The 26,794-nt window shown below is 38.8% G+C and overlaps 1 protein-coding gene across 2 annotated transcripts in view; it reads right to left on the bottom strand.

Moving 5' to 3' along the window:
* Positions 1-26,794, bottom strand: part of CHST8 (carbohydrate sulfotransferase 8) — a 174,925-nt gene that overhangs the window by 32,907 nt on the left and 115,224 nt on the right. The window contains exon 1 of one of the 2 annotated variants that reach the window (XM_062586471.1): positions 15,153-15,222. The exons of the other annotated variant lie outside the window; for it this stretch is intronic. The gene's annotated coding sequence lies outside the window, so the exon portion shown is untranslated. Of the gene's footprint in view, positions 1-15,152; positions 15,223-26,794 lie in introns of those variants that run through there. 2 annotated transcript variants of the gene reach the window in all.

Here is a 26,794-nt window from a genome sequence, read left to right as displayed (position 1 = left end):
ACTTGAACCTACTCTTGGCTTTGACTTTCCCAGCTGCTTTGCTGCCAGAATGTGGTTAGTTGCTTCTCAGTTAAGAACAGCATTTTAATGCTAGAAGTAGTCTGAAATGAGGCTTCTGTCTTGTGTAAGCCCTAGCAGGTTCACTTTCTTAGGCTTAGTGTTAGTCCTGGAATGTTAGTGTCATGAAATAGAAAGAATTGTCTAAATTTTCACAAAACACATGCAGCCTAGTAATCTTTTCTGTGATGATTTGTTCAATGGTGAACAAAAAGACGCCTTTTTTTTTTGGAGGGGGGGTTATTTCCTGTTATAATACCAGCGAGGCTCTTAACCAATTATTTTGCATAGGTTGTCATGAGCAGAAGCAGGACAGTCATTGTCCTACATCTGAGCAGATGCCTAGAGCAATGCTGCTTTGGAATTCAATGGATCATCTGCGTATGTAAAGCAATTCATATATCCATAAGAAAAGATGGTTACTATTTCAATAAAAACAGAAGTGTCAAAGCCTGAGACAGGCAAGGCGTACACTGCAAGCAAATCAGGTGTGTCCTGAAGAGCCACCTCACAATTTCTGACTGTTGAAGGCAGGCAGGTGTGTGGAAACTCTTTTCCACATTTATTACAGATACGAAACTGATTATTGGTGGTCCTTATGCTCTCTTTCTAAGGTTGCTCAACAGCAGAGTTTGCTGAAATTTTTCTCTTGAAACATTACTGCAGTAGAAAATCTAGATTTTTAAGAAAATAGATTTTTTCCCTGCTTTCTGTGGAAAATTGGAAGCTTTCTGTCAAATATATCTAGTTTTAAGTGTTTGAGTCAAATACAAGTATGTTAACAATATGAAGTCTAGGTTAGATGCCACACACTGTTCTTTATAAGCCAGGATTCTCACCTGGTGAACATCTTTTGTGACCCCCCGCCACAGCAGGAGACCTCTGTTGCAGCATGGCACATGCAGGCCAGATTACTGTGGGAGGGTAGGCAGAGGGCAGCACCAGATGTTTCAGCTCTGGCTCTGGTCAGGCACCACAGCTGCACTTCTGCCTGGGAACTGCAGTGTTATCTGGATGTGTTCAGGTTATAATTTTTTGTCTCTGCAGAGTTTTTGCGATTTGTTATGTTGTGACCCAGGAGAGTTATCTTCTCCCCTTGCCTTTGGAGATGCTGTGATTTTTCACCTGAGGTCCACAATATTTTGCAAATGACTTTTTCTAAAAACTCTTAAAGATATTTATTATCTTCTGATCTACTGCTTGCAGAAAGACAAAAAAAAAAAAAAAAAAGCTACTAAAGGATTGTAGCAATACTTTCTCTGCTGCGAATACCTGTATGAAGACCAAGTTGAAACCAATTAAATGATTTCACTTAGGCCACTGAACCTCCATTTGTTAGTAATAACTTTTAGGTTACTACAGCCTTGTACTAGATTCAAACCAGTGACCTACAGATGAAAAGCTCCATATCCCGTTACTGGTCCTTGCATTTGCCAGACTTGGCTGCTTTTTATTCTCCTCTGCAAGCAGTCACCTATTGCCTCTGGAATTACTGACTGAAACAGGCAGCAAAGAAATCATTCTGTTGCTCATATTTCCACTTGGGTTCAGTGATCAGGATCGCAACAGAAATAAATGTGCTGAGCTGAAAGGGTCTTTCTGGTTTTCTTAAATGTTCTTCATAATATAAATGTTACAAAAGTGCTGTGTATTCCAATTAAACTTAAACAGCAGCTCTAGCAGAGAGTGACTGCTTTGTGCTCACAGGATAAATCAGCTTCCTACTGAGCTCCACAGCATACTTAAAATTTCAGCAAATTCCATAAAAAGCATATATATTTCCTGTCTATCTTATGTAAGAACTTATGTAGTTCTTTTTCTCCATGAATACTGAGTTTCTGTGACTCAGTGTGGGGACAAAATGGTTTTAACTTCAGAAATCTTTAGACAATAATATCATGTCTCCATCATCCAGGCTTGTCCAGGCAGGTGATGGAGCAACCTCATCTTACGAGTCTTGGGAATCAAGATAGGTAGCTACACCCTTGTGTTAGGTAAGCTAGCTTTGTTTTATGTAGGCTGCTGGGCAAAGTGAACTCCTATCAGCTTGAAGCACATGGATAGCATAAGCTTCTCTCTTCTGAAAGACCAAAGACTCCAGTTTGATACAGAAGTGCGAGTGGCCAAGCTAAATGCCTAGTTCTACTCCACACTCCCTATGTGACCTTGCGTAAATTGTTCCTTCCTACAAATGGGAAGGCAGCATAATTTAAGTGTCTTACGCCCCATCTGTAAAGTGGGAATATTGGTGCTTTTGCTATATGGCTTTCTGTCTCCCTCAAGTAGAAGATTTTTGGAACAGATTTATTTATTTATTTATGAGTTGTTTAACCTGCACGTACTACGCTGAGTCCTGAACTGAATTCCAGCTGGGGAGGATTTGCATTGAGTTGAACCAAATTTGATTTGTTGCTACTGTTATTGTTATTCTCTGACTTACAAGTGAGCCTGAACTTACAGAATTTGGCTTATTTTTGAGTCGAAGAGGATCAGTTTTAAGTGTTTGAGGATGTAGAAATGTGTACAAAGGCAAGCCCCCACTGGAAGACCTACCATATTAAAACTTGTGATTGGTGATAGGTCTTTTAGCTGCATTTTAAGACAAAATATGTTTTCCACACTTAGAGCAATCTAGTGCTGCTGTTTCTCCTGTGCTGCATAACAAAATGTACTTTTCACTTGGCTAGCTAGAAAAATGTACTTTACCTTTGGTTGTATTTCTCTTCATCTCTTGCTACGGTACTATAGGTAGAAATGACATGCTACAGTTTTTAGTAGCAAGGCATACTAAAAACTAATAATTGCTTGTGTGATGCTTTGACAGTTAATACTGTCGTAGCCAAAAGACTCAGACAACCAACTATACCCTTCTCTGGTTTCCAAACTGACCAAATAGAGAACAGGTTTAATTAAGGCTCCTGCAGAAGTAACACTGTGTGATGATTTGCCCTGAGTGAGAGCCAAAGACCCATTTATTGGAGATTAATATAACTTCATATGTTTTGAAAGGTTATAGCTCTGCTAAATGTAATAGCTGCAAATTCATGTCTGCAAGCCTCGTTGTTCCAGCCATGAAATGAAAACTAGCTCTGTATTTACTCAGACCAGTTTTGTTGTTTGAGTCATTTTATGGATGCATGAAAGAAAGTCTGATGAAATGAATTATAAATATAAAAAATAGCAAAAGTAATGTGCTTTTCAGATTTTTATATCATATAAAGGGAGTTTTGGGAGTTCAGCATGACAAAAAAAACCCTAACCTTTTTTTTTCTCTCTTTTTTTTTTCTCCTGCCTTTTTTGCCATTGCCTGCAAAATTGAGATGGGGACAAAGAATGTTATTAAAAACTAATTTTCTTTACTCTGAATAGGAAGGATTGTGAGATAGCAGGATGCCTTGTGCATTGCAAAGAGTGAGTAGCAATCAATAGTAATGAAATTTTAAAGGCAAATCATTTTACAAAATGCGTCGCTGAGATAGTGATCTTGAAAGACACGTATACAACTTTACAACAGCAGGGAAAATTCTAAAGTATCTATTAGCTAACACTAATTGCCAGGTGATTTCTTTTGAAGCACATGAATATCACAAGAAATCCACAGTGTTGCAATGAACTTCCTCAGAAGAGGAAGCTTCTAAAGTGCTACCACAAAAGAGAGAGAAACGGTAACTGACTTTGGAAAATGGACATCTGGTATATATATTTTTTTTATATTGATTGAGTTGGTATTTTGTGCATCTTAATGGGGTGAGTTCTGCTAACAACGTTTTTCTCCAGATGGGGTTGTGGAGTTGTTAAGAAAGGATAGATTACAACTACCTTAAACAGGAGAAGGTACTTGAAGGTTTTGTATGAGTGTAATTATCCAGTTATCCATAATGTGGAATTAATTTACTGATGTGTAGTCACAAGTCTCTGTATTTTATGGAAATAACAAGGAAAAAAGAACAAAGCCAACATGAAACAAAAATGTGAAAGTAAACAAGCAGTGTAGTATGATTAATGTTTAAAGGAGTACTGTTGGATAATGGTGTTCTGCTGATTGTAAGCATCTCTAAGGAAATCATTTTTCTCTTTAAAGCATGCATCACTTTGGATTTGCAATACAATTTGTTTTCTTTTTCATTGATGTCTTGCTTACTATACAGAATGCTCTTCTGAAAGGAAGAAATGTTTGAAAAAATTCTTGAGGATTTGATTTACTGAAATACATTTAAGTACTGCTGAAAGATTTTTTTTTTTTTAATTAGAAATATCTGAATATTTAGTCGAGAATCCCAAGCCACATTTTAGATTTATATCTCCAAATTAAACTGTTTCTGATTTGAATAATAAGACCATACTCTCCAAAAGCACCTGGTTCTGTCTTTCAGACGAGCTGATCATCCTTTAGCAAATGTAAGAATTTCCTTGCAATTCTTCTGGAGTTTGACACTGAGTCCTTTCATCCCCCAGGCTGTTTAGCTGGGCAGTTTTGAGAGCTATGGAATCTAGGTGCAGATGCAGACCACTACTTCTGGGAGGTCAGTGGTGCAGTTCTGCATTGTACAGACTGCGCGTTTAGGATTGCACATTCCCTGTTCCCACCACCTTCCATACCCTTGCTCAGCTGGCTGCAAGGGAAGCATGAAATACTCTTGAACTGTGGCTGCTCTTGTCAGTAATTCTTACTCTGGTCCACAGCCTGAGAAACGCCAAGCCATTGCTCTGTAGTCACAAGTGCAACTGCCAGCATTTGTGTATTCTGAATAAAGTAACTTTTTTCTAGGCATAAGCCTCTTCTGACTTTTGGGGAGAGAAATTTTTGCAGAAGACTTTGTTGTACTTGTTTCTATCATAAGCAATTCATTTAAACACTGTTAGCTATTGATGTTATTTCCTGTGTACTAGGACTTTCAGGCATAACCAAAAGATGGGAACCATTCTCTACAGACCTTACTGTCTAAAAGGAAACTTGGAGGATATGGAAACATTGAAAGCTTGAAAAAAGTTCATTATATTACTTTTTGCTCCCAAAATAAGAGAAATTAATTTATAGTAACAATTGACAGTGTTTCTAAAGCTTGAGCTATTCAGTTTAAGGTTTATATGCCTTCTACCATAAAATCTGCAGAAAAATTCTGAGAAATAGGAGCAGTCAGCTTGCAAATGCAGTGTCATTCCAGTTTCATGGCTAGCTATCTGCCTCGCTGAAGGTCACAATGGAGAGGAATCAGAAAAGACATCCCAAGCTGTTGTCCTCTTTCCTTTGAAGCATAATGCATACTGTAGCTGTCAAAATTGTACTATAGATTTGCAGAGAGCAGAAAAGATGAGACTAAAATATTTCTGATTTTGAGAATTAAAAGTTATTTACTCTGTATGTTTGATTATAGGTTATGTATTTTGAATATCCATACTTTTATTGGGCTCTTTTATTAAGAGGAAAAGGTAAACATTTGTAAGATACAGGTTTATTAAATTGTTTTCTTTTGATGTGTTCCTTGTATCCATTTAAATTATGAATTGAAATGTTCTAGGGTACAGTGTCTTTTTAAGAGTAATGATATACCATTTAATTCATCCTATTTAACACAGGATTGTTCTCTGGATTTAGATATTCTTTTTAATCATTTGAGTTATATCAACTGGCTTTACTGAACAAATATTTTGATTATCTTTAGTATAGATGATCTTTCTTCTAAACAATTCTTACTATCCTGTTTTAGGAACAATTACAAGGACAAGGCTTGCGAAATCATGAAATTTAAGTGCTAAATCTGTATGCTTTTACTTGTTTAAGTAACTAAAGCTGAAGAAAAAGTTTCCTTCTTAGAATGTTTGGTATTTTTACAAAATTATATAAATATTATTTTGGCACAAGCAAGATATTTTGATAAAGTCAAAGCATTTCTTTTAAAATTTTGTGCTATTCATCATCAAAATCTTTTGAAATGAAGAAATATTTTTATTGGAAAAAGGAAAACATTTTAAGGCTAAAAAAGATATTTTGATGTATACTGATATTCTCTAAAACATGTTTTTAGCAAAAAGGACACAATTTTTCAAACTGTTTTGCTGTCCACTCAGCTTCATTTCTGCAGTACTCAGTGAATAGTTCTTACTGAAGTAGGTGGAATGAGCTGTGCTAAAAAGAAAAATGAGAGGTGGTAATTGGGGCTGAATAATTGATAAAATATTTAAATTCCTTCCCCTGGCTCTGCGGGCCACAAATAGATTGTGCTGTAGGCACCAGACTTGCACCTAATTACACTGATGGGGCCAAGTGATTTCATTTTTAATCTTTGCTTAGAATTAAAATACAATGTGTACCTCAGTGTTTAACATTGCGATAAACGAAAACCTATCAGCATTAACTGTGTAAATCCATCCCGCAGCTTTATGTTCGTAGCTCAGTTACGGCTCTCGCAACCCGTCGATACTTAGCATTCAGTCACTGTCTTGCAGTGTTCAAATCTTTGTATTTTGTTGGATAGCCACAGTCTGAATGACATCAAAGTTATGGTGATGTCTATGATAACTAAACTGGATTGCTTCTCACAGCTAAAACAGTACATGTTTGACCTATAAATTTAGACTCTACTCTAGAGATCTCAGAGCGAATACAAAGTTTTTTTTAACTTTGTAACAGATGGTGTGTATGTGCTTCCAGTCACCATTCAAGGTGCAGAATAGCTTTGCATAAGAGTTATCTTCTTGTGCCCTTTCTTGCCCATAGCGGTTAGCCAGACGGTATAGCGGCGCGGTCTGACTTCTGATGGCCGCTTGAGGGGAGCAACTTAGACGTGGGTTGAACTTCACATTTTCCTTTGAAATTAGTAAGAATTTTCCTTCAGAGACTATATTTAACCTCCCACTGACTAGGACCCTGCCCAAGGAAACTTACTGCATAAAAATTATGCACAGATTCAGCAAGCCATTTGAGGTGCTAACTTCCCATTGACCTTACTTTGCTGCTCCTTGTTGCCTTTTGAAAGGTTTCAAAATTACGTAGGGCTGTGCCAATGCCATCTATCAACAAGCAGGTTTGGTTTCATAAAAGCTTAAGTGGTGAAAAGTCAGAAATACTTGGGATATTCTCTGCAAACTTGGTGTCACACGTAGCGCTTATCGTAGTAAATACTCAGAGTCTCAGGTTTTGTCTGTTTGCACCGTTCTTGGAGATGAACTTTTTAATCTCGCACAGAGACAACTGCCAAAATGCAACTACGTGGGATGTATAAAAACTCTTTATATAAATTTTTTTTTGTGCAAAAATTCTTTAGTTTTGATGACTTTAAAACAGTGTTTTCTTGTGCAAAGTCACTCCTCCCAAGGAATATTCTACAGTTCTGTGCTATTCTGAGATATCTATAATCATCTTATTTACCAGGGCTCTGGAATTTTTAATGTCTATTAATATGCAGTCACTGCAAGACAAACCTTAGCATATCAGATTTCAAAAAATTGTCCTTTATGAAGTGTCTGCTGCAAGGGTGGATGTCCTTTAATTAAAGCACAGAGGAAAAGTAGTTTACTGGCAGTTAGAAAAATATTCATAATAGGCTGACACCCTCTGCTTTCAGTCAACAAGAAAGGAAAAAATCTTATATAACTCGAGGTCACAGAAGAGAGCCTATTAAAAAGCACTGTTTCTGAAGTGCAATGTGAAACAGATATGCTTTTTAAACCTATAAAGTTTGAAAGGTAGAATAGTCTTTCTCATGTATGATGCAGTTCCTCATTCATATACATTAACAGTGAAAAAAATTTATTTTCTCTTTCATTAAAAACTAACTAGGTAAGCCTTACAAGATTGAAAGTATGACTTTTTAAACAACTGTCAACAAATCTATCAATTTAAACTTTTCAGTATCTCTCCTGAGATTTGGTGCCTGTTTTTGCTTTCCTGACGCTCAGGTCCAAAACCATGTAGTTAATCCTACAGAAACATAGGAAATTTTAATATACTATAGAGCATAAGCTTTAGAGACTGTTAAAGATGTTGGAAGCTAAGCAGAGGTCTAGAGATTTTCTATTTTATGTTTCTGTGTCTTGGTTTATATAACTTTATGCTGCTGTATTTCCCTGAATCTTCAGACTTGTTGGAGCTTAAAATCACACAGGCGAAAACTTTAGTGCTGTATTGGTTTATCAGTATATTTGATTGGGGGTGGTTAAGTCTGGAAGTAGACAGTGGATCTTCTTGGAAGGATAAAAGGCAGAGGGAGAAGAATCAATGAAATTATTTATATTTGAAATTAAGCTTCCCGGATAAAGGCATAATTGTTGCCTCGCCAGATAAGGATCGCCGAGCAGTTTTGGCTGGTGCCGTGCGGTTGGATCTGCTGGTCCCTCGTCCCAGCCGCTCCCGGGAACAGCAGGTTTGTGGTACTCGAAGGGAGCGTGTCATCACCGCGGGATTCGGCTAACGCGGACCACAGACACGCAGGTCCGTCTTTGGTCGTGGGTTTGGACGCCGGGGAGAGGGAGAGCTCTCAGAATACACGTGTGCCCCCGGTTTGGCGGTTTGCTTACTGGAAGCATCATCTGCCGAAAAACGTTTCTGGTGTTTGGACATGTTCCTGCCCTGCTGGCATTAGTAGCGCCTCTTGTAATTCGCTCAAGGCCAGACCTGTGGTCTCTGTAAATATTTTTTATCAAGGCTATTGCTGCCAGTTCTTCAGATTCACGTGCAGTCTGGTAGTGTCAAGCACAGACCTGTTGGTTCTTGAAACCGTCCCATTTGGACGCTGACGGAGGGGGAGCTGTCCCTTCCTGCCAGCCTAGGCAAACAGACCCGGCGGGTCAGCAAGCAGCTCTGTCGTGGCTGTAGCACTGTGACGGGAATCCAGTATACGTGTTTTTGTTTATAACATTTTTTATTACTTTGTTATTTTAGAGCCTTTTTCTTTTATATAAGTGGGTGACAAAATCAGGAGTTGAAGTTCAGCAGTGCAGAGGCAGCTCGTGTACATTACTTCTATGTAACTGTTTCAAATACTGTTGGACTATCTAAAAATAAATGGTGGTGTGCAAGTCTGCTCAGGGGTCTGAAATGGTGTAATTTCAGTCAGATGGATTTCATCTGGATGGATGGATTTCACCCAGAGAATATGGGTGAAAACTCTGGAAGTGCAGGACAACGCAATTCATCGTAGGGTTTTCCAGCTCAGTGGATGTCACCAACAGAAATTTGTTGTGTGTATGATATGAATAATTTACAAATGTTCAAATCTGTAGGACGTAAAGTGAATTAAGGTTTTGTGTCATACTTCTTCCCTCTGCATTGTGATATGACCTAGTTCACCACTTTCAGTTGTATTTTAGTCTTGTTCTGGCTTTAAAAAAAGTAAGAACATTGTTTTTCTTTACCTATCCTGTTCTGTCTGAGCCTTCCTTTTAAAATATATCCCTGACAACTGTCCCCATTTCTCATGCTTTGAAAAGGTGGTTATGGTTTCCCAGCCACACTTTGTGCAGCTTGGAAATAAAAAGATACAGTTCTGTCAAATGTTGAAAGAAATCTTCCTTTTCAAAAAGCAAAAGGAATTGTCTAGCTGGGATTAAATAAGGGCAAAAAGTGAAGCATTTGTTTGTTTTATGAAGTCTGGTGAATTTTGATAATGAATCCTTTAAAATATATGATATGGAAGCTTTTCTAATTCCAGACAGATAAGAAATAATGGTTACACATTTCAACTTCAAAGACAAAAGTAACCTTTTATCACCTAATTTAACAATCTTCTTAGTAAAATGTGTTAAAAGAATGTGAAATGTTATTTAAATAATAAAAAGCACCCTCTTTGAATAGCAGGGTTTTTAATTGCCATAATCAAAGTCCAAACACATTTCCATACTCGCTTTAAATAGATTTTCCTAATGACAGGTTTTTCCTTAATGAGGAAGAGAACAAAGGGAACTCTGCACACGTTGGTGCGACTTCAGTGTGATGAAAGTTCTGATTTTTGACAGGCCCCTACTAGGAAAATACGAAAACTGGAAGTGGTTTAATTAAGGTGCATCAATGAAATGCTAGTTGGCATTTTTAAATATAAACTTTTTTATATTAGCAATTGAACATATACTTTGCGTAGCAACAGAAGCTAAAGAACTTGTATGTATGTCACGTAATGTAGCATATTATCTCACACTTCTTTTTGGCAAGTAATACACAGTATCTTTTAAAACTTGGCACTCTCGCTGAGTGTTCTCATCTTTCCTGTGAATTTGTTTGAGTGATAAATGGTGTAGGTGGACTGTAGATTAATTACACAATTCATCAGGAGTTTTTAGAAATTGATTCCTACTCTACTACTAAAAACTTTGCTTTGAGAAGGGGAGATATGCCAGAGCTCTATTAATAAATGACATTGGTTAGCATTATTAAAATTCACATAACCAGGATAACTATTATGTAATCATACATAATATGGGAGGAGAAGATAATCCTATGTATAATGGTGATCAGATTTTCTATCAATTGACTTCTCTAAAACCTCAAAAATATATGTTCTACAGGTGGTCCTTTGTGGAAAGCATTGTAGGAATTAATAAATGAGATGACTTTGGTATTAATAAAAGCTAAGAAATAATTGAGTTAAAATACAAAATTTTACAGAAGGGAAAGAAATCTATATTTAATATTGAATCCTGTAGCAACTTTAGTATGTCTCATTTGTTTTCTAAGGAATAATAGCGCTTTCAGAAATTGCTAGCTTTTGTAAGACTTTTCCTCTGAAAGAAGATTTCTTAAAAGGAGTGAAACCTTATGGCTACCAAGAAAATTCCAGGTAACCTTCTGGTGTGATAGGAGCAGTATAGCTACCCTGCTGCATCGTCTCCCGTGCGTTGGTGGGAGGCGTCGCACCACCGCTCTGTTAGGCTGCTCTGTGCTGGTACGTTGTCTGAGCAATTGCAGGGATGTTTGCAGGAAGCCTGGAGGGGAGTCTCCAGGACTTTTTACACTGCACCTTTCTACCTAAATAGGTGGTTAACGCCAAAATTCATGTACTGCTGTGAGGCTCCCACTATTCTTGCTGTAGAAAAGAAGCCTGTGTGGAAGGGAGATACAAGTAGGATGGATGGTTGATGCTAGTTCTTCAAATCTTGAAGCTGAATTTTAAACTCATGACTTATTTTTTTTTTTTTTTTTTAAAAAAAACTTTCTAAACCTCCTGGTTGAACCTGCATCGTTTAACTGTTTTCTGCGCAAAGTGAAGGGGTAAACATTTACCCCTTTCACTAAATAAAACCTGAGATTTTCTTACAATTTATCTGCTGATCTTTTAGGAAAAATACAAGGTCAATATTCACTTGAAATAAACGTATGAGTGTGTACTTCCTGCGTAGAAAGAATTGCAGTTCTTGGGCGTGAGTGCGGCAGGGTCCCCACGCCGTGGCACCCCACGGGTGCCGAGCGCGGCGTGCCCGCTGCTGCTGCGGAGGTCAGCTCCTCGCGGGCAGGAGACTGCCCGTCTCCCCTTCCGGCCCCTTCTCCCCGTGGCCGGTGCGAGCCTGTTGCCGTTCGTGTGAGGCAGGAGGGAAGCAGCGGGTATCTGTGCTGTCCTGGCTTTCAGGTGGGGAAAGAGCGACTCCCACGTAAGGAAGGAACTGAGGCCACAGCACAACATTTAAGAGTTTTTGCTAAAACACCAGTTTACTTAGTTTGTCTCTGGTCCTGTTTCTGAACAAAGCTTTGACGCAATGCAGCTGTCTACAGATGACAGCCACGTGGGACGTGGTTAGCCTATAATTTGTATAGACATTAGGAAAAATGCTGGCTCTACCCTAAACTCCGCGTAGTCTAAAAGTGTGTGGACCTTGGGTGAGACGAGTAAGGGCAGCGAGGAGGAGCAGAGAACAGCTGCAGCAAGAGCAGCGGGGGAATGGAGCCTGGGTGCCCCGGGGCCGCTCTGGGGCAGAGGATCTGGAAGCCGTGCCCTGAGCCGGGGAGGGAGGGCGACGGGGCCCTGGTGTTGTGGAATAGGAAGAAGTGTTAGCGCTTCTTTAAGCTTTTTGCTATCTTGTCCAATTGCACTCATTTTTACAGTCACAGAGTTCTCCAAGACTAATCACAGCTTTTAAACAAATAATTACTGTGATTGGACTGCTAAGACTGAGGACTGTTTGGTATCAGTTAAATTGGAGAGGAAATGGCCATCAGATATTGAATAACAAGAATTTCTGATTTTGTTTTCTTCTGTCATGCATAAAGCAATGAATCGCAAAAAACATATGGTTAGAATCAAGATTGTTATCTGAAATGTAAATTAGGCACGGGGCTGGGGAACTTCTCCCTCCTGTCAATCCTTCCACTGACATCTGCTGGAAAGGTTCCTGTGCAGGACTATTTTTGTAAATTTTTTTCTCCTTCTGCTCCCTTTTCCCTCAGCAACATCTGGTGCAAGAAAACAAACTGCAATATGAAACTGGATTCATTATTAAAATGAGATATTATGATTTCCACAACGTTCTCTCCACTCCCCACACCCCTTCCCACTGTTTGATAATAATCTAGACTCAAAATGAAATTCATGAGGCTGCAACAACAAAGAAGCTCGTGAAAGAGAATGGGAGCTTGTCAAATGGTATAGATTTGCATACTAATAAAGATTATGATGTTATTAATATTACAAAACTTGGTAGTACCTACAGGTCGTGATTAAACTCCAAAAACAAATTGAAGAATATATTGCTCTATCTTACAACTGCTGAAAAGAGAAGTAACTCTGGTTCTCGTAACTGAATTATTTTGATTTGTGTGTCATTTCAATAAGATTAATAAATGTAGACTTTCAATATGTTTTATTGTCTGTACTTTATTGGAAAAAGTACTGAAAACTTCAATTTTCTTTCAAGCTGCAAAAGCTGATCACAAATTAAAGAAAAATATTTCTATGTACAATGGTTAGGAGTTCATGGGACTGGGGTTCACAAGAACCTCATGCCTTTGACTTTGAAGTGTGAGGTTAGGACAGAACGCTGATCCATCATTTGGGGTTTTATTCGTGTATCTACTGCAGGATTCTTGCATTATCTTTGGACAACTTTATTATCTTTGCTTTCTTGTTTGTAAAATAGGTTCACAGACTACACTGAGATCAGGAAAGGGAAGGCAAAGCAGAATTAAGCCCTATTCAACATATTGCATGATACGCTTTTTCCCTACCATGTCTTCTGAACCAGTTACAGGTCTTGGTTTGCTCCCAAAAGAGCACTCCACATTTGCCAAGTCTCATGTCAAATGACACTCAGCGCAGTTTTCTGGGCTTGATTCCCTCTTTTTCTGCATTGTGTGACAACAGTGCCTGCCAAAGAGGTGTAATACCATTTCAGAGCAAGGTGGTCGTGTTTTATACCTACTTTGCATAAGCAGAAGTGACTCCTAAAGTGCACAGTGGTAGAGATCCACGCTTCCAGTAGATCTGCCTTTCAGTTAAAATGTGGAACAGGGAAGCAGGCTATCTTCTTGGCTACCCCTGTTACATGCAGCACTAGTGTTTCCTGGCACATTAGCCACTGCAGTTCAGCACACAGAAAGTGTCTCTGTGTGGGGAAGAGGAGGAGGATCAGGTTTGCACAATGTTTGGCTCCTATCAGGGGCTTGATCTCTAGCTCCAGCAACAGAAGGAATGAATCCAGTGTGAGAAGCTTCTGTCAGTCAGCAAGAGAGTTATGGAAAAGCTAGAGCATCTTGTTGCATGAGTGTGGTTGGAGGTGGTGATGTGTTTGGATGGGTTTCAGGTCCATGAAGGACTTCAATGAAGTTTAGCATTTGTCAGTGTACGTGATCTGACCAAAGCCATTTGTGATTTTCTGTTATGCTGTGTAACTTAGCGAGTTGTTTTACCCAAGCTAAAATGGTCCAAGCCTTAAATCTAAGTCAAGAATGCTGCTTTAACAGCAAAGCTTGATAAGGGCAAATTGGTGCAGTTTGGACACATTAGGTGCAGCAATACGTCCATAGGAGTGAGCTTTGCAACCCCAGGTGTGGAAACCCTCAGGGTCACAGCTTTGCCATTCGAGAGGGTCTGCGCACGTTGGTGACACTTCTGCGGGAAGGCTGGGAGGTGGACGGCCATTCCGCGTGCCCCTCAGCTGGGCAGTGTTTTGCAGAGCGGTGAAGCGGAGGAGCCAAGAAGGGGAGGTGGCAGGGGCTGGGCAGCCTCAGGAGAGGGTCCTGCCAGCCCTGTGGGCACATCCCCCTCCGCAGCCGGCTTCCCTGGGCTCGGTGCGGGCTGCGAGAGCTGGTGCGTCAGGTGCTTCTGTAGAGGGAGCCGTGCATTCCTGCTCTACCGTTTGTAGGCGTCCCTTTTTATAAAATTGAGCCTTAGGCAGATATTTCTGTCACAATGAATTTTAAATAATAGAAAAGTTTAATGGAGCAGTTTTGTGGTTCATATTAGGAACGTTTTCATTCTTTACAGAGATTGTGAAATGAGTGTTTTCATAATATTGTTCTATGTCTAGTAGCCTTCCTAAGAGCTTGAAAGAGCTCTTTCCTCTCTCGTATTATAACAAAAGGTTTTCAGTTCACTGTTAATGTGGATTAATAAATCTACGTTAAATAACACACGTGGAAAAGTGACAGTTTTGACAGCCTAAATTGTAGTCATTTGTGATAGCTTCTCTCAGAGGGTTTGATGAGGGAGCAACGGCTCCTTGTAGCTCTGCTTTCTCTAATCAAAAACATTTCAAATTTGAAAGAACTCATGCGGCACGGTAGTCCAGGAAAAGGTAGGCAGCTTGTTTAGTCTCTCCCCTCCGGTGCAGGATTCTTCCCTAGCACCCGTTTGCATAACCGACCTCCAGTGGCATGAGGGTCAGGTGTGGTACCTGCAGGTGCCACTTTGAGTGAGCCAAGCCATACGTGGAAGCCCTGGGACATACGCTTCATGGTGAACACCTACAATTAGGAATTTAGTGAATCTCTTAGCAGGATCTTGGACAGATGAACCCTGCTCCCTTTGGCTGCACCCTCTTCCCTTAGCTGTTCTCTGCCCTCAGGTCCCCTTTGCACTTTGCCTTCACCGTAGTTTCTCATAAAGGATTTCTGGGAGGAGAGGACCCCCTTCCTGAGGTTTTCATGAGCTGCTTGTTCAACTGCTGGTTACCTGAGTAATGCTGTCAGCCCCAAGTCCACTGTGAAGGCTGGACTGGCCTTGTCCTGGCTGATAAAGAAATGGAGGCTTCTTTCCTGGCACAAGCTAAGGTGACTGGACATCCTCAGCTAGATATCTTGCGGAGACTGAGTGCGCTAAGGGACAAAGATACAGGTCAGTGGGCTGAGACTAGAAAGACAAACTCCAGTGGCAAAGGGACAAATTTATACAAAAATGTCGTTGCAAGTTTGAGAACAAGTTTTAAGTTAAACCTCTCTATTAAACAGGACTAATCACTTGATGTGAAGCAGAGTCAGAGTAACGTTCAGGCCCCTCTAAGCAACCCATGAGCCCCTGTTCTTCAGAGTTTGCTATTCATGAAACAGTGCTCCAGACTGCCAAATATTGCCTTTCCGAGGTAGAACCCTCGGTGCTTATGGGAACAGTGGTGCAGAGAAGTGTATTAGCAGGTTGCCTCCAACTGTAGTTATTCCTCTGTGTCTTCCCCAGTGTTAACAATGATCCAGCACCTACTTGTCGGTATGTGTATTAATGGCCTTTAAGTGAACCACAGTGGTAACCTGCTATCTAATGGCACAAGGGTTGTGTGGCAGCATCATTTAATGGAAGCCTAAGTAAAACTAGATGTAAAATCTGTTTTACAGCTTTCATTATTTTCAATAAAACCCATTTTTAGCATCCTTTCAGAAGCCACTAATTCTTTGGAAAAAAGTTATACTTTTAATTGTTGTTTTGTTTATTTTTCAGTGTCATGCAATGAATCTGTTTATGGTGGGGACGTGGGATGGGTACCGAACCCACAATTCTCCTTCCTTCCCCAGCCTTCCCCCCTCTGAGGTCCATTTGTACTGATCTATGCTATTTCTATGTTTATGGGAGTCTGGTGCTGAACTGTGGCTTCTGGGCTGACATGCTGCTTCACTGTATCTCTACAGCATGCTAGTGCATTCAGAGACAGAGGTCAAACTTAGGTGAGATGTAAGTAGCCTATTAACATTATTGGGATTTTGATGATTCCGGGGCTGAAGCTTCCTCTTCCTTCCTTCGTTCCCATCTCGGCCCCAAATCGCGTCCGTTATGAGCCCATTGCTTTATGCAGGAGAAAGGAATGCATTATCTGTGAGAGAACCAGTTTCTGCAGAACTTGACTGTTGGGGGTCAGAGGCACTTCACTGTCTTCTTCCAGACAGAAAAGTCAATACAGTGCCATTTTCAGTTCGCCTGAATTACTGCATAGCTTTGAATAAGTTCATAGCAGGAAGTGCTGTAATAGCCTCCATTCACTCTTGTTGCAACCCATACTTTTTTTTTTCACGAGAGACATATGCTGTTGACCAGATCAGGGCTATTGCTTCATCCGTACGAAGCATCGTCTACTCCTCTGAATGAATGCATTTACACCACTAACAGTAAAGACTTTTTTTTCCTCTCTATTGTGTCTGGCTGTTTTACAGAGTTCAGAGACTATTATTTCTGATTTCACAGTGGAAAGGGGAAGAAAATGGGTCCTAGAAATATTTGCTCTTCCTTAATCCTTGCAGTAATTTTGTATGGAGGCATGATAAGCTAGAGCCACCGTGTTTGACCTTTAACTCTGCTTTGAGCAGGAGGCTGGACTGGAGATTTCCTTACAACCTGAATTTTTCTAGGATTCTGTGACACTCCTGCAGTTTAGCAAGGCATCACATTTCTGCTACATTTGTATTTTCTACAGCATAATCCTACATTTTACAACTCCACAGTAAAGCCCACTTTATCTTCCTCTTGGAATCGTTGAGGCCTTTGTGGCATTTTTGGTGATTTCCAAAAGAATGAAAAAGGAATTTTATACATTAAGTTCAACAATATTTTTGAGCAGAGCTACTATACACAGCTGGGCTTAGGGAGCTGGAGGGAGTTGGTGGGAAGAGGTGAATATAGGAGAGTATTCCAAGGAAAAGTGTAAGTTGATTCTAATACTTAAGATTTAAATTACTTGTCTGCTGTTTTTTTTTTTTTTTCTGCAAGAATTTCACCTACAAGTGCTGCCTAAAGCACTTCTTCTGCAGAGCCAAAATTTTGCTATTTGAGGTTCAATTGATTTCCCCTTCACTTTAAAGGGAGAGCTCCAGGACACCAAACATCAATACTGTGACATTGCAGATGCTGGGCAGCTGATGTTAAATGCATCACACATTTGGATCTTTTCCTGTGGTTTTCCTTTTGCTAAGATGCCTTTTTGAATTCTCTCTTTTTTTTTCATCACAGCCTCATCTTTTTAATTCTTTTTACTGCATATGCCTTCTTTTTTCATTTTTTCAAAAGATTTTATGTGCATAGTATCATTATTATGCTTCTGTTTTAAGTCTCTTCTGTTTCCTAAAACAATTACTTCATCACTTCAGATGTATATTAACGACTAATCATCTTTTACCCTCTGGTCTTTGTGCCCCTTTTCATGTAGCTCCTGACCCCTTTATCAATGTGCCTCCCCTATTTTGCTCACAATTTAATTTTTATTTCACTCTGCCCTCTTTCATCTTTCTATGCTCTGTATATTTCAGTCCAGATTCTCTTCCATCCAATTAACTTTGTTGTATTTCCTCTGTCATTTGGAGAAAGCTTCACTGATGAAATACTTCACATAATATAATTCCCTTTTCTGGTGTTCAGTCTATTGTGGGATATAGACCTGATCCATCACTTGGTGAAGTCAGTGGCGTAACTTAACTGACCTAAGTGCTACAGATATTGGCCCTATGTATAGTACAGCGATGCTGTTTTGTACAAGGTTCCAGACAAGCTCTTTGGGGGTAACAGTGAGTCATATTTCCTATTTCCAGCGTGGTTAGAGATGAGAAATGAAAGGCATACCTACGAGCCTTTCCTTAAACACACTAGACAGCCTCATGAGGAAAATCTTCACAACTGTAACAATATTCAGGACTATGCAACTAACAATATTTTGGTAAGAATTTTCCCTTTGCTGTACTTGTGGTAGACTTGATGTACTGGGGGATTGGGTGCATGGAAGAAAAAAGAAATAACTTCAAGTTTACATGCAAGTTAGCAGAATTTTAACAGAGGAGCCTTGATAGTCTTCCCTGAATTGTGGATAAATATTCAAAGGGTATTGTACAGTAGGGCTTGTGCAGACAAGAATAATGTCTCTAAGCAATGCCATGCCTGAATGTTGTAAGGAGCTGTATCTGGATTGGAGTTCTCCAGTTAGGATCTCCTCTCTGTGATGGATTACCTGGAATTTGATATAGCCCTTTGCCTTCTCATCAGTTTTGGGAAGTTCTCAATGTGGGTGTGAACTTTGCAACATGAGTCTCTATTTAATGCAGATAAGCATCTTTCATGTTGTATTCTCCACTCTTTTCTCCTAGAAATTTGGAGAATTACTTTAGAGTAGAATAAGAAACTGTAGGTAAGGCACATTCCAATATTTTAAAATTCAATATTTATTGCAGGAGGATTTCTGTGGCAGAATCATGTATAACTAAGTTCAAGGCAAAGGTAAGTTAAGCTATAACTTAGAAGCTATAATTTCATCCCTAACCAGAATCCCCTTCCCACTCATAATCCCGTAAGTTTACTCTGTTAGTGCCTTTAACTTGTTCCTAAATCTGAAGGCAGTACAACTCAGGTTAATCACTGATGTGGCTATTTGGAAGTGTGGATTCAGGTTAGTGCAGACAGGTTAGAGCTTCAGTGCTGATGGTTCTCCAACACTTCCCTGTAATATTCCATGTCAGCCTGGAGAGGACAGACAAGATCTCCTGTATTTTGCTACAAAAAGATCATAAAACAGAGCAGTCCCTAAGAAAGATACCCAGTAGTTTTTTACGTCCTATACAGCTAAATCCTCCTTTGAGTCTTGAATGGATTTCTCCTTTAATTAAAATATGGCTAGTTAAAACTGAGGTTTAGTATCTTCACTGTTTGCATTGTTTTAACTCAGCTTTAAAAACCAAATTGTGTGGACAAGCCCTAAAGCCCTGTGTGTGTTCTGATTGTGAATTTTAAGGAGCTGCATTAAAAATTAAAATAAGTCCCAGGGCTTGATTCTTTTTCACTTTGGGCCTCATCTGAAAAAGCTCTGGATGACGCTAACTTCAGTAAGTTGGACACCACATGTGAATGTTACACGTTAATCAGTGTTACCCTCAGAGATGTTCAGCAGTGTAATTCCTGATTTATAGCAGCATGTGTGCACACAGAACTGATCTACAGGCATTTTGTAACTTTGATACTGCATGACTTTTGGCTATGAATTTCTGCCTTTTTCACCCTGAGAAATAATCTTTATCTGTCACTCGGTTAAGGCTGTAAGATGTAGTGCGAGTGCAAACAGAATAACTAATGAAGTGATAAGTTTCCATCCTCTAATGTAATAGACCTCTAAATGGACTCAAATGAAATTAGAGAGTTACACACTGAAAAGAAATGACCATGTAGCATACTGCAGTCAATACAAAAGATATGTGTATTTTTAATTAACGTTAAATCTCTGAAAGAAAGTTGTGTGTTTTTTTTTAACATGTCGAGTTTAATATGTCAAGTTAAAAAATGTTGCCCATTTTGAACATATATGGTAAGATGATTCTATGCCATCTGGATTATCAAATTTCATGTATGTATATTAGTAGTCAAAATGTTTAATTAAATTCTAAAAAGTGCTGAAACAACACTGAGAAACATATGCCTTCATCTCCCAAGAACTGAAATGTAGAACTGCACAGCTTTATTTCTTCAGTCTGCAGAAAGGAAGGGCAGAAGTCCAAAAAACTCACTAGATATCTCACAGCCCTGTCGGGAGGAGGAAATATTTGGCCAATAGTAAAGGGGCAAACTGAATCCTGATCTTATGGATGTCAATGATAAAACTCCTGTTGGTTTCCAGAGGGGAAAGGTTTTAACATGTAACTTTCCAAAAATGCCATTGGATTTGTAGGATCTGATTCTCTATGAAAATCTGATTCTCTGTATACCATACATTGTGAGGAAAAGGAGATTTAAATGTCTTGCTGCCAGATTTGTGCATGCAGTTAAATAATTAGGTGTATAACAGGTTTTTGTAATTACGTTTGCTACTCCTACTTGTGGACTACTACTTAGCAAAGGCAGGCTAAGCTTAAAGTATCAGTTCTGTGATATTTATACGTAGTTGAAAAGATAATGTGACATTTCAGCTGTATGCCCGCTGTGCTGGGATTCAGACCTGTCGCTCCAGAGCACGGGTGGGCCAGATACTTCTCTTCAGGCTCGAGTGGATGCCGTGACCAGTTCTGTCGCTGGCAGGATTCACCTGACACTAGCTCAAACTTTTAAAAATTGCAATTGGAAACTCTCCGTTTAAAATCATTCCATGCTTCAGGGAAAGCATTAGGAATGATTAGATGTTGATTGTTTTTTAAATTAACAATTTTGGTTTACAATTAAAAATGGACTTTTTTTTGGTTGGAAATTATGGTTAATTTGTAATTTTGTTTTGTTTTAATCTTTCTTATCACTTCATTATTTCCATTCATCTCATTTGAAAGGGAACAGGGAGGAAGTCCTGCAAATTGTTGGTATCTTGAAGGTTCTCATAAGAGAGGACCCATTTCCTGGCTGACTCCAGAAGTCCTGCTCTATTATCCCAGCTTGGAAATCTCTCATATGGGGCAAGGAGGCATGTTAATTAAGGCTGTGATTCTACATTGATTTAACAGTGGATCTGTGTACTGCTAGATTTCTTGGCAATTCAAATCCTGCACAGCATAAATGCTTATGCTAGTGCAGGGAAGACTAGACCATCTCAGTGCCACTATAAATGTAGAGCATCATTGTAAATAATCACAGAATCAGATACCTGATTCAGAATACCTAATTCAGAATAAATCCTGCAGGGCTGAAATTATCTTTTCAAAGGGGTTTTGAATAAATCTGAGTCGACAGAATTAATTCATGCGAGTTTAACAGTTTACCTGTGTGTTCACAGGGTTTTTGACCTGTGACTAAGCCTCTTGAGACTGCGTTTACCATTTGGTGGACCTGCAGCTTTCATTTTCTCTCCACCAGGCCTCTCCCATGGTTTTGAGCTTCTTGTGTCTGTGCGTCTCCTTAATTTTCTGCTTGGGAGATCTGAGAATCATGTCCTCAGTGTTCATTCTGAGAGGTTTTCTTCATGCTGTTTGTTTTTGAAGGCTATTACTCTGACTTTTTCTCTGCTGGCCTCATACTGAAATGTTTTTAATTTATTTTTGTTGATATGAGAAACAGGAAAAGCTATATAACTTGGTGACCTTGCGACTCTGCTTATTCGAGAGCTAATAAAATCACACCATTACATACTCCTTAAATTCTCTCTTTTTGTCTATGACAGGCCAAAGATTCACTGCAGATGCTTTGTGGCTGTAAGTGTGCATCAAGGTGTAGGTTCTGGTAAGCCAAAACCAGACCATGGCTTAAAACCTATACTTTCTACTGAACACTTGGAGATTGAAGTTATTCAGATAATGTAATGCTCCATTCTCATTGGAAATTATAATTCTAAATATTACTGGAATCTTTCATATAAGAAGTTTTGGAGCATAGTCTCATCACTAGTAGAATTTCAGATCTTTTAAGCATGTAGGAGCTTAGGTGAAGAGAACATGCATTAAAACACATCTTATTTGTTGGTGGAGTAGCAAAACATACTTATTGTGGAGCTTTTGAACTGAGTGTTTTCCACCTGCTTGTGGCAATATCAGATTTATTTTGGATGAAGCAACATTAAAATATTTTTAAAATAAAAAAAAAAAAAAGAAAGAAAAAGGGAACACGATTTGAATGAACTCACTATGGGCTTTCTTAGTTTACAGAACTAGGCAGAGCATTTTATAATGTGAATGTTTTCTATAGTGCCTATGACCTTATTGATAGCTAAGCTGCGATTAGATGCCTTTGCCGTTACGCTTCCTGAAAGCGTGTCTCTTCTGAAGCTAGTAATGCACGCTGAGCCAGAAGCTCATTTTAAATCCTGACTTGACCAGTTCAGATTTGTCCTAAGGAGTAACGAAATGATTTTTGTGAAGACAGATTGGTCTTCCTGAACCCTTGGCGACCTGAACCTCTTCAGTTCCTGATAGGATCCTGGCGTTCAGTTTTTAAAGGCGTATATAAAATTGTGCTTTGAAGTCAGTATCTAAATGAATCGTTGTTCTAGTAATTTGTTCAGCTTGTATCTTTTTGAAGGCAAAAAGAAGAAAGATGGGTTCTTTTGTGTTTGGGCTAAAAGGAATTTATAATATTGCTATGTTCCTAAAGATAGTCGGGGAAAGACATAAGATTAAATGAGAAGGGTGTGATGGGCTACTCTGGAGGAAAAGGGGAGAGTGTGTCAGTCACCTGTGGCACCAGGGAAGAGATCAGAGAAAAAAATGAGAACTGAATACGGAAAGAACGCTCCCCCCTCGTGTGCGCACACAACAATTAGATCAAAGCCCCCGTAAGCATGAGCTTGATGAAATTTCAAGTTGGCAATCCTGCCTATTTGGGTAATGAGGTGTCACTGGAGTGAAGATCACAACACGTAACTACAAAAGAGAGAAGCCTGCCAGGCGTTGTTAAACCTTTGCTTTTGACTGCCGTCAGAAGGTTCTCCTGAATCAATCTGTTATGCTGTGAAATTTTTAAACAGTGTGATTAACCTTAACTATCTCATTAATGTAATACTGGCTTTGTTAAAGGTGCTGTGCAATCTCTGCTGCACCTTCTTTGTTAATCTGATAGTTGTAATTGATTTTTGTTCGTAACAGTAGGCAAAAAGATGCCCTTTAATCAGCTAGATACCACCTGCACACACACGTGGGCACAAAAGTCTCATTGATATAGATTCTTGTTCCTACCAGTAACACTAAATTTTAAAGTCATGAAAATTTAGAAGTTTTGAACAGTTCATAATTTAAACTTACATATGAACCTAAGCATCACTACTTGTACAATGATGGACATAGTCAAGATTGTTGCTATCTGCTGGAATTTAATCAAATGGGCCATATACAAATCCTACTGAAGTGCTTTTCTACTATTTCAATTTGAATCACTATTGGATACAAATATTGCTTAAATTTTATGACATCTTATTTAAATAATCAAAATACTGTCTTTCCTCCTCCCATTGAATAAATGCCTTAGCCATCCTTGGTCAGCTTCAAAGGGGACCTCTTCCTTTGCATTTCTTCTTCTGAATATTTACACTGATGCTAACGATATGATAAGCACTGGGAAGATGCTAACACTCTCATGTACTGCACATCACAGTTTGAGAAATCTCAGTATCTTAAAAAAAAAAGGTGCATTTTTTCTCAAAAATACTTGGAAAGCTGAGGTGTAAAGATGCACGCTTCCCCTGTGTACCAGTGTGCTCAGCCTGGGGAGAGCCTGACAGTCCTGCCTCCCAGTTCTGTAACACATCCACTAAACAAGCAGGTTCCCATCTTATTTCACCATTTTATTGCCGTAGTTCAACTCATACCCAAATTTCATCCAATGTGTGAGATGCCCAGACCTTAAGTCTAATTTACTCTAAGAAATATGCCAGTTCCTGCAGGATTGAATTATTTCACAAGAAATGCGTCTCAGGATATGGTAAAAGGCTGTGATTTTCATTTTGCATAGTTTCTGCAGCAGGGTGTTATGATATCGTATTTCAGCATGATATTACTAACTGAAGTGTTAGAAAAAGAAAGAAGGCTGTGAAAGTCATGCAAGGCTTGCAACACACAGGCTTTCCTCTGCAAAGTAGATGCTTGTGCTGCAGCTAACTGATCAGAGTTTTCTTCCCATGGCTGCTACTATCCCATCTGGCAGTAAATTTTATTTAGGCAAAACATTTAAGCTCCTTATTTTTGTTTTACCAGCCAAATGTTGGCACCTAGGAATGAAACTCCTTTTGAAAGTATCCTCCACCTTCCACTGAGATTTTGATTAAATGATGACTGGTTTATCTGGAGCTTAGCTTTCCGTGTTGATCTTTTGCAAATTTAGTTGGCTAATGTGATTCTTCAAGTTATCCTTGTTTTATTTTACTCTGGGACTGCTATGCATTTACTTTTTTGTAATTTTTTTCTTGTTCTTTGTAGTGAGAATTATGCCTAATTCCCAACACAGTGCCATGTATTTATATAAAACTCATGATCCTTTGTCCAAGTTTATGAAATTATTCTGATCCTCTGGTATCCTGAGGTTTTTGCTTTCAAGTAAATACTCATTCTTTGGCAAAGAATAGGAATTTCTTAGAGTCTTAAATGACACTATGATGCTGAGTGTTCTACACGCAGTAAATGTGCTGTCCTTAATGGTACGGCTGCTTTTGTCTGGACGGGAGTTTTATCAGTAACCTAATCCCTTTCTCATCTATTTTTATTTCTCTCTTAACCTGTTTCTGTATTTTTGGGGAACTAACTAAGCAGTGAAAATGGAGTTATTTTATTTGTCTCTAGTCAGTTTTTTAAATTGTCTGAGTGCCTGTTTGTAACAATTAATTGGTAGCAAGTCACCCATGGTGGGTACTGGCAGAACCTAATTTACAGACACATTTGTTTTTAATTTAAAGAATCATTGTGCTTCAATGGCCACATTGATCTGCCTCCTTCATGTACAGCAAGATATGAACAAACTTAATTATCTCATTGCAGATTGCTGTAGTAACTCGAAAATATAGTACTTCATAACAAACCTTTAAGGAGAAAACACCAAAACCCCTGATACTGTTTTTAAAGTATAGCTGGAAATAAGTGAATTATCCAGTTCAGTATACTAATTGATGTTCACATATTTATTCTCGATAGTGTCTTGACTATTTTGAGCTTTTGAAAGACACTGCATTTTTATTTAAGTTTCACTGAAGCAGAATGTTCTTGTTGTTGAGGTTTATTTAACATTGATTGTGTAAGAACCTTTGTTTCTTGTAGGATCTTCCTCTTCTAGCTCGAAATCTGAATAAACTGGTTTAGCCGGTTTTCTAGTTCACACTCTTTATCCTTATGATCATTCAAAGCTACCTTGCATTTATCTACCTATTCCTATAATGCACGATCCACTAGAAAGCCTGTTAGTATCAAATCTTCAGCCTTTATGACACCCTATTTTCAAAGACGCATTAAATTCAGCATTAGTCCATACTGCTGAAGAGTTTTCCTCAATTAATTTAAAAAAAGAAATGAAAAGAGGATATCTCTAAAAAACAGATACTTTCTTAGAGAAATTAAATCATGTATGTAGTGCTTTTCATTCCTGTGCAGTCTTATGTGATGCACATTTGGGGAAGAGCCACATGTATTTAAAGTTCTATGAAAGTAAAAAGCACATTTTATCTGTGAAAAGGAATAGCAGGAAGTAAATAATAATGAGCACAGTCTGTCTATACTGCTGCTTCATGCTAATAACTTGAGAAGAGTAGAACTCTTGCTGAAAATTCAGTCTTAACAGCAAAGTTCTACTTCAGCTTTGTGAACAAAATACTGGCTTTCAGTCACTGTTCAAGAGGCCAGATTGCTAAGACTGCTTTGAAGGGGTCCTCTGATCTATTGACAGGTCCAGAATCAAAACTGCAGAGAAGTTAGGAAAGCAAGGGAGAAAAGAAGCAAAACTTGCAAAAAATAAAATAGTTCCAGAGGTTTTGACTTCAGCTATTTTTTCAGGTTTCAATTTACAAGAATGTTGTAAAAAGTAGTCTTCAGTGGGGCTAGACTTTCTGAAATCAGTCCACCTATCTGCAAATGAAAATGCAGACTTAAAAACTTAATTTGGGTGTGCTAATTTTGAATCCTTGGCCCTAATCCACAGCCAGAGGTTAGGAGATACCATCTTGAGCAAATGGCTTTGGTGGTCTCGTACAGTTTTTAGTGTGAAGACCTTCTGTTTGTTCTGGAAGCCCTGCAGATTCTTGTCTAAGGCAATCTGATCGTCCAATTAAAAGGTGATTTCTTGCTATTATATATTTCTGTTGTTTGTCCTTATAGTTTGTCATTAGCAATGGCAATCAGCTGATTTGAATGTCAGAACATTGGCAGTATCATGACTGTCTCAGGAAAACTTGCTCATAATTCCTCTTTCATTTTCAGAACTCATATTACCTCTGAATGCTTTCCAAAGCAGCAGGATGTATTACATTGACTTTGCTGTGGTATACTTGATGCAGTAAATCAGAACCCACATTGAATGAAAATTTTTTAGGGTATATAACTATATGAAAATAAATGATACAGGTATTTTTAGATATGTAAACTAATCATTCTAATTTTACTTTCCCCATGTTATCTCTCCTTCCTAGCCAGAGTAATGATCTGTGTTATCACTAAAGTGCCTCTACTAAATCTTTTAAAATGTCAGAACTAATATTTACATCGGAATAATAACTACAATTACTTACCCACTTTCCAATTCATTTGGAGTCAATTATTCTCTAGTACTAAGAGAAATGGAGCCTTACTGTAATACTGGAATGAGTTTAATTAATCCTTTTTCACATACAGCAGGCTGATAAATGAAATTCAGCCTGTAATCTAAGAGCTCAGGGAAATACTATGATATTAAGGGTGCTTTCAGTGACTGACAGTTCAATTTATTACAAAGAGCAGCATTCTGCCTTTCCTTAGAGTTCCTTCCACTTTTGCAAT

Source organism: Rhea pennata, chromosome 13, assembly GCF_028389875.1.
Source record: "Rhea pennata isolate bPtePen1 chromosome 13, bPtePen1.pri, whole genome shotgun sequence".
NCBI lineage: Eukaryota > Metazoa > Chordata > Aves > Rheiformes > Rheidae > Rhea > Rhea pennata.
Note: the sequence above shows the minus strand (reverse complement) of the source record. Positions and strands in the feature narration are given on the sequence as shown.